Source organism: Octopus bimaculoides, chromosome 21 (genome assembly GCF_046866305.1).
Source record: "Octopus bimaculoides isolate indiv1 chromosome 21, ASM4686630v1, whole genome shotgun sequence".
In the NCBI taxonomy this organism is placed as follows: Eukaryota; Metazoa; Mollusca; class Cephalopoda; order Octopoda; family Octopodidae; genus Octopus; species Octopus bimaculoides.
The window spans coordinates 10,313,575-10,321,329 of NC_142948.1; positions in this window are offsets into that span (position 1 = coordinate 10,313,575).

A 7,755-nucleotide genomic window follows, 5' to 3' on the forward strand; every position below is an offset into this window, starting at 1 on the left:
TATGTGTGTATGTATGTATATGAAGGTGTTTATATATATTTACGGTTATATGCACAGCGAATACTTTCTCATCCAACTTGTTAACATTTTGAGATAAAATTCCCCAGTTATTGGAAATGAAAAAAACAATTCTATATCTCATTTCTGTAAGTGTGAATTGTACCAACAATTTTCAGAAAATATTGTTTAATTTCAATCAAAAATGATCATAATTTATTGTAAGTTTCTAATCACTTATAACCTTGGAGAACATCACTTTCTCATAAAGTCTGCAAATTATTTTACAGAATTTCCAAAGATTCATTTTCCAGAAACAGAAACAGAAACAGAAACAATCAACTAGATTCTATTCAGATTAAGGAAAATAATCCATTTTGCTTTCGGGTAGACAATATTCAGAATATCCTATATTCCACTCGACATCTCTTTATGGCCTTCCATGTAAAGCGCATGCTGTTTTGCAGAAGACGCAAATTCTGCCACTGTTTTACTTAGATGTTGAAAGAAAATTGAAAGTTTTCTGTTATGGTAATGAGTACAAACATGCTTCGTGACCAACGTACAATACTTTTCCATTGATGCAGTTGAAATTGATGTTTTGCTTCGGTTCAAATGCTGCACAGTCCATACATTAAATCTATCGGTAGCTGATCTGCTTATAGTAGAACGGATTAACGCTCCCGTTATTTTTTTATATTTGTTTGCTTTTGACAAACGATCACATTAATACGAATTCGAAGCATGTGTAAATGTTCAATGTTCTGTTTGACAGTCGAGATTGAATTTCTATCACCAAGTTAGATGGATATTCTTGATTGCTAGGGTAGATTCGAAAATGGAAATGACAAAAAAATGCACCTGATCGCTCCATTGTTAATACTGAAACCTCCTATGCGGAATCGTGTAAGTCCATTGCAGATAATTTGCTAACTCAGTTTAAAAGCATTAAAAGGGTCAATTCTCTTGATTCCATAATTTCCTACGTGTCTTATCGGAATACATTCGTTTGTGGTAATCAAACCTGATGTGCGCAATAAATATCTGAATCAGAATGAGACAGGTGTGAAATATTCATTTCTTGTCAGTTTCACCTGTCAAATCAAGGCTTAGAATTTTCCATGCAATGGAGCTCTTCTTCCGTAAGAAATATTGCGAAGAAAACAATTGAGAACTTGCCTTCCAGCTTACGCGTTCGTGATTACTTAATACAAGGAATATTATTAATTTAAATGATCTTGTTGGATATTATAAAATGCAGGATATTGTTTGAATGTAAAGGAATATATCATCAGAAAACTTATATAACAGAATGTGGAATACACGTAAAGAAAAAAAATACTGTACACAATCTAATCCGAAGCAAATTTGTGACGACAAATATTCTTAAACAACGCAAGAATGGTGTACAACTCTAAGCACAAACAGAGAAAATTACACATAGAAAAATGCTTTTAAATCAGTCAAATACTACGTTACATCTCCATAGAAACAGATGATTTCCCGTTATACGTACGGTGTATTCGGGATAAATTTGAAGTTATTTTCAGTCCTTTTCTTTCAGAAACAGCTTGGTGTATCGGTGAGGAGTCGATGGCGGTGGAATTCCTTCCGTCTATTTACAAGCTTTTTAATCCCATCAATTTAAAACTCTTTCGCTTCAAAGCGAAGAACTCTGAAATGCCAGTTTCGACCTCCCCCTGGCTTGCGAAAGTTATATCCCTCAAATGATTGTGTAAACTACGAAACAAATGGTAGCCTGAAGGATCAAGGTTGGGAGAATAAGGCGGATGAGGAATGTTTTCCCAACCAAGCTCTTCGATCTACTGTGATATGATCTTTGCAGTGTGGGGTCGCGCATTGTCCTGAAGAAGCATCACTCCTTTTCGATTCACTGAAGCGGATGTTTTTTTTCTTCAAAGCTTGGTTCAAACGCTCTAATTGCTGAGAGTAGACTTGAGGATTGATTGTTGTATTAGGTGGTAACAATTCGAAGTGAATTACTCATTTGTGATTTTATATATATTATGTTTTTCAATGTTTCCATACTTTCTCTATTTTTTTTATATATACTTTCAATTCACCTAAGCCATATTTCGTTAAAAAAAAAACAGTTTATAAATTACTTGACCACTTCTCAATTAAACTCTCATTCCTTCGTTTCTGCTTATATATTTAGGGCACACCCATCCCAATTTGATTTCGTATGTTCGTCCTATGTAGACATAGGGTTTATTGTACCACTGGACCAAAACAATTCTGCTGAATTCTCTATCCATTTTAGAAAACTTATTCTAACCAGCAAAAATTGTATGTTTTTGAGGTCATGAGAAGTTTAAACTTTCAACTAAATGTGAAACAATAATTATTTTGGGGGAAGAGTGAATTTCGTAGCACGTTAATCTATAAATAATAGGATGGGAAGTTCAGGTTGGAGAGCCCTTTTGGATAAAAATAAAGTTGCACGTCGTACTTGGATGTCGAACCCACGACTCCTGATAATTTGTCAAACTTTCAACAAAAGGAGCAGTGCAATCTTCTAATCTCACCTCCCATTTTAGAAAGTTTCTTCTTTATTCACTTTTAATCGTGATACACGTATTAATAAAAACATACAATTATACTCAAGTATATATACATATATGCATACACACACACACACACACACACACACACACACACACATATATATATATATATGTATATGTATGTGTATATATTTATTTATATATATACACATCCACATACACACACATATTTACATATATATACGCAGTCACAGACACACACACACTTATATACATTTACTTGTAAACGAACACGTTGCATACGTGTTGCATGTTTGTGCGTATGTGTGTGCGCGCGCGCTTAAATAGGTAAGCTTGATAGATAGACAGACAGATACATGAGTATACAGATAAATAGTTAGATAGACTGATAGACAGATAGACAGGCAGACGAACAGACGGATGGATGGATGGATGGAAAATTACGCAGATAGACAGATGGACGGATAGACATTAACAGTGGCTGATTTCAAGGACACGAATATAGTTTTTTCCTGATGGAACTCAATTAGGCTAAATTGTCATGCTTTATAAAGTGAAGAGAGCGACATCTGGTTACATTTGAAGGATGGTTTTTAGATTTTTATGGAGTCACACTGTGAGAAATGCAATTTGATAATGCCTGCAGTTGATTTTACATTGCTTCAGAGAAACAAATATATTATCTAAACAAGTATCCAAACAAAGTACGTGTCATCCTGTTGTTATTGAACTAAAGGCAGATTGAAGAGAGAAAATTAACCGATTCAGCCATTCCAATGAAAAAGAATTCAACAATAAGGAATTCGCTGAATTATTCTAACAGTAATGGCGTAGTGTTTCCTGCGAATGAATGTAGGAGAATGAGATGTATTGGGTGGTATGTAGATGCTGGGAATGTAATGGCGGAAAATGAGATTAGAATGAGAGAGATGTAATGACAATGTACAACACATTGTTGTTTTCCTATATAATGTGAGAAAGAAACGGAGGAAAGGCAATAGAAAAGAGAAAGAATGCTTTACGTTTGGGATTTGTAACGGAGGGGACAGACTATGAAGTAGAAGGTGTGAAACAGAAGGAATTCTCTAAAGTATATCGGAAATGATTCTGTTCAATGTGTTTCAAAGACCGAATCAAACTCATCAATATATTCATGCCTTTTATTATAGATGAATAAATAGCTGTTTTAAAGATTTGCTAAATTTATTTCAACAAATTGCCAAACGAAATTTCTTTACTGACAATAGACACTGCATGACACACAATAAACCGAACCTAGCTTGAGGACTAGAAACAAAGTTAACTGACGCCAAGAAGACTTACCAGGCCAATAGGACTAAGTTTCACATCCTGCAATTATTATAAGGTTTCCTTTCGGCTTGTGAATGGTATTTAAACTGTAAAAGCCTTCATTACAAAGGTAAAAATAAATGTACGAAGCTTTGGTTTAGTTGCTTATTAGCAAATAATCACCTTTAATAATATACAAGAAGTGAGCTTTGATGAAATATTTGCAATTTAAATGCGTAAGGATAATGATCCGCTACGACTTTTAGCTTAGAGCTGTCAATACATAAATTCAGAAACAAGCGTTGGGTAATAGATAAGTATATTGCAATTAAAATCTTATATTTAATTCAGTGTGATAAACATATATTGAGGTGGAGGTAACATATACTTTTTGTTTCAAATATTGATTCTGACTATAATTACATATGGACACTAAGATACGTATGTAGAATCTGTTGCATATCTGAAGATATTAGGGGATTAGTTCAGAAATTGCTTCAATCTATATGATCGTGATTGGGCCCGGCCTAAGCATCACAATTATTTTACCTACACACGCAAGTATAAACAGTCAGGCAAACAGATATACACACAGTACACACCCACACCGTATATACACACACGCACCCACATACACACACGTACACACATACACACACAAACACGCACCACAAGTTTGCGCACATTCATACACGTTATTATATCATATTATACAAAGAAACGTTTTGCAATGGCTTCGACGTTTCGGGTTGTTCGCCTTTGTAAATGTGTCGAATATATTCCAACCGGGACTTCCATATCACTATCAATCTTTTGGTACTCTAATAACTATTCAGATACACATGACCTATTTGATATAGTGTTTCACTTATAATCGCAAGAAGGCGGTTTTGATTTCTCATCTGGTGGTGCATCTCCTTCATGGGTAAACTCTTTGTTTCACGTCGATCCAGTCCACTCAGCTTGTTTTTGGTTGAGTGGGTAAATGTCGGCCTGCCTGTCTAGCCTTATTGTTAGCGTCATTCGAGGAAGCGAACTGTGATTGTCTGTACATATGAACTTTCGATATTCTGCTTGATACAGGGATGGATATTTGTGCACACACTCGCATACACACAAACACACACACATAGTCACAAACACACGCAGACATGTTTCTTTAGCCACATAGAGCTGAACACAGAGAGAACAAAATACAAAGTAAAGTTTTTCTTTATGAGAAGGAAAGAAAAAAAAGTTGGGGTAGAATTTCGATCAGAAGGGAACGTGGAAAGAAAGACAAAAGAAATGAAGCCGATCAATAGGGATCGTATATCACAGAAATGTCATAATGTAAAAGGAAAACAGATTAGGTTTATCCGTGGAAAGAAAAGCCTACGGAAAAGCCACGGTAACCTCGGGCAATAATGTCATGCAAAAAAGACATTACAGTAAGTGACTCTTTTTGTTTTTTCTTTTTCTGGTTCATAGGATTATAGACATTCAGAGAGATAGAAAAAATAGATAGATAGATAGATAGATAGATAGATAGATAGATAGATAGATAGATAGGCAGAGAGAGGGTGGCAGAAAGATAGGACGATGAATAAACAGACATATATAGATATATACACATTTAGATTGATAAAGAGATGGATTGGGTGAGATTAGGATGGGGATTAGAACTCACTATATATGTATTCATGTATTATGATTGTTTTCATTGTTATTAATTAATTGATTAGTTATTATTGATTAATGGATTAATTATTATAATGCAGAATATTACAGAATGTAATTAAGATCCGAGGGTTTCGTATAACAAAACTTGAATATTTTACGTTGGGTTTAAGTAGTTATGGTAGAATATTTCTTTTCTTCAAGCGTTTATGCTTAAACTTTGCTTCACTTTCCCCAATTTTTCGGTAATATTTGCAAGATTGCAATGATGATTAAAACGCGTCTGATGAACAAAATCAACACAAACGTAGAGTAGCCCAATTAAACGCAGCTGTATTGTGTAATCGCATTGTTTGTGTCTGCTTGGAGACATCCGTTTATTTGTATCTAATTGCGAAGTTCTTTACAATTAATGTCTAAAACAACTTGACGCAAAATATAGTTTTTTTCATTTTCAGTGTTGCAGTTGGGGACAGTTTAGAATTTCATTAGTATCATTGTTTGACTGAATAACTATTTACACTTCGAAATAGCTATTAAAAAATAACGAATGCTAGACTTTAACCTATTCTGAAAAGTGAGACGTTATATATATTTTTTTTATTTTTTCCAATGTGATTACGTCAGAATTTGGTAGTAATGCTCTACACCAATGAAGTTAACAATTCATTGGCGCAGGTGTGGCTGAGTGGTAAGAAGTTTGCCTCCCAACCACATGGTTCCGGGTTCAGTCCAGTGACACCTAGGGTGTCTTCTACGATAGCCTCAGGCCGACTAATGTCTTTTGAGTGGATTTGGTAGACGGAAACTGAAAGAAGCCTGTTGTATATATATATATATATATATATATATATGTATAGATATATATATTTGTGCGTGTCTGTCTGTCTTTGTCACACCACCACCACCTGACAACCGAAGCTGGTGTGATTTGCCTAACTTAGTGGTTAAGCAAAAGAGACCGAGAGAATAAATACTAGACTTATAAAGAATAATTCCTGAGTTTGATTTCTTGGACTATAATTTCTAAGGCGGTACACCAGTTTGGCGGCAGTCAAATGACTGAAACAAGTAAAATAATATTTAAAAATAACTTCTAACTGAAACTACTTTGTATTGCAACACATCGGGTGATCTAACGCCTCATTAATAATGGACTTAATTTTAAGAATGATAAAATTCACAGCACTGAAGCATAATCTAAAAGGGACGTTTAGTAATGAAAGATGGGCGATTGTTCGAAACCAGACTCTCACGATATCAGTTAGCTGACAATAACGACCTCAAAAGCAGTACAGTACAAATGTGACACATACAGAATATGTGCTGTTATAAAATAACTTCAGTCAAATCTCAATTCTGTGTCTAATTGGATTTCATTAATTTTGAGCGATATCCACAAAACGGCATGAATAATTTAATGAAATATATAAATCAAATCTCATTTCACCCTTCCATCATTCATTAATTTTTTTGTTTTTGCGCAGGTGTGGAATGTACGGATACGTTTTCAAAAGATCAGTTTATAATATGGCGGCAGTGACTCTTTAAATAAAAATAGCATTGATCTATGTCATATAATTGAAATGAATTGATCCGTGATATTAGTCATTTTGATTGAAAATGACGAAGGTTTTAATGAATAGATTTATTTGGCAAGACTTCTATGGCAGCATAAACACGGGAAATAGTTCATTTCTACCAAGCCATTCATCGAAAATATGAAAATCTTCTGAAAACTTTACTGATTTATAGATTTATGAATTTATAGATTTGACACATGATCGAGTTATTATCTACATTATTTACATTATTTACATTTGACGGATATTTGTCCTGTTGTTGTTTGTTGTTAACACAACGTTTGGGTTGATATACCCTCCAGCAAAACAAATATCACTAAGGAAGAAAAGTTCGCTACCAAATGACTACAGAGTGACAATTCCATCTCAGGACAAATATCCATCAAATGTAAATAATGTAGATTATGTAAGTAACGTAAATGATATACATAATTCCTCATCTCTTAAATATAGAACTGAGTTATTATTTTTTATCGGTTGTATTTTATCTTATACATGCTTACTTCATAAGACTGGGGCCATGCTTAAGCAATGCCTTGAAGAGTATTTCGTTGAATGAATCTACCCCAGTGCTTCTATTTTCAAAGCCTGGTACTTATACTGTCGATCACTTTTGCTGAACAAATAGCTTACAGAGACGTAGACACACCAGCATAAGTTAAGTAGTGGAGAGTACA